The following is a 1567-nucleotide window of genomic DNA, read 5'->3' on the forward strand; positions in this document are numbered from 1 at the left end:
ACCATTATTATTATTGAAACCTTGTTGAGGTCTCTGTTGATCCTTCCAAGAGAAATTTGGATGATTTCTCCATGAAGGATTATAGGTGTTTCCATAGGGTTCTCCCATGTAATTCACCTCTTCCATTGAAGGGTTCTCAGGATCATAAGCTTCTTCCTCAGATGAAGCTTCCTTAGTACTGCTTGGTGCATTTTGCATTCCAGACAGACTTTGAGAAATCATATTGACTTGTTGAGTCAATATTTTGTTCTGAGCCAATATGGCATTCAGAGTGTCAATCTCAAGAACTCCTTTCTTCTGACTAGTCCCATTGTTCACAGGATTCCTTTCAGAAGTATACATGAATTGGTTATTTGCAACCATTTCAATCAGTTCTTGAGCTTCAGTAGGCGTCTTCTTCAGATGAAGAGATCCTCCAGAAGAGCTATCCAAAGACATCTTGGATAGTTCAGAGAGACCATCATAAAAAATACCTATGATGCTCCATTCAGAAAGCATATCAGAAGGACACTTTCTGATTAATTGTTTGTATCTTTCCCAAGCTTCATAGAGGGATTCTCCTTCCTTCTGTCTGAAGGTTTGGACTTCCACTCTAAGCTTACTCAATTTTTGAGGTGGAAAGAACTTTGCCAAGAAGGCATTGACTAGCTTTTCCCAAGAGTCCAGGCTTTCTTTAGGTTGAGAGTCCAACCATGTTCTAGCTCTGTCTCTTACAGCAAAAGGGAATAGCATAAGTCTGTAGACCTCAGGGTCAACCCCATTAGTCTTAACAGTGTCACAGATTTGCAAGAACTCAACCAAAAAACTGATGAGGATCTTCCAATGGAAGTCCATGGAACTTGCAATTCTGTTGCATTAGAGAAACTAATTGAGGCTTAAGCTCAAAGTTGTTTGCTCCAATGGCAGGGATAGAGATGCTTCTCCCATAGAAGTCGGGAGTGGGTGCAGTAAAGTCACCCAGCACCTTCCTTGCATTGTTGGCATTGTTGTTGTTTTCGGCTGCCATGAGTTCTTCTTCTTTGAAGAATTCGGTCAGGTCCTCTAAAGAGAGTTGTGCTTTGGCTTCTCTTAGCTTTCTCTTCAAGGTCCTTTCAGGTTCAGGGTCAGCCTCAACAAGAATGTTTTTGTCTTTGCTCCTGCTCATAAGAGAGAGAAGGGAACAAGAAAATGTGGAATCCTCTATGTCACAGTATAGAGATTCCTTTAGGTGTCAGAGGAAAAGAAAAGTAGAAGACAGAAGTAGAAAATTCGAACTTATCAAAGGAGATGGAGTTCGAATTTTTGCATTAAGGGATAGTGTTAGTCCATAAATAGAAGGATGTGAGAAGGAGGGAAGTAATTTTCGAAAATTAAGTGAAAAATTTTGAAAACATTTTTGAAAAACATTACTTAATTTTTGATGCCAAGGCATCTTAGGCTAGTTTCACTAGCATTTTCTGTTAGTTCTAGTTGTTTTATGCATTTTCTTGAGCTTAAAGTAACCAAGAATGGTTAAATGAACAACAAAGCAATGAACCATCCAAAACATTATGATTTTGATGCAAATTCCATGAGTTTTTAGTTATAT

General features: G+C 38.7%; 1 non-coding gene across 1 annotated transcript; it reads left to right on the top strand.

Annotated features, from left to right (window-relative positions):
* Positions 1-492: 492 nt before the first annotated feature.
* On the top strand, positions 493-600 carry LOC112799329 (small nucleolar RNA R71). The gene has a single exon (XR_003200903.1). It is a non-coding gene; the product is annotated as a small nucleolar RNA R71 (small nucleolar RNA).
* Positions 601-1567: the final 967 nt, after the last annotated feature.

The sequence above is a fragment of the Arachis hypogaea genome, chromosome 4 (assembly GCF_003086295.3).
Source record: "Arachis hypogaea cultivar Tifrunner chromosome 4, arahy.Tifrunner.gnm2.J5K5, whole genome shotgun sequence".
NCBI classification, from domain to species: Eukaryota; Viridiplantae; Streptophyta; class Magnoliopsida; order Fabales; family Fabaceae; genus Arachis; species Arachis hypogaea.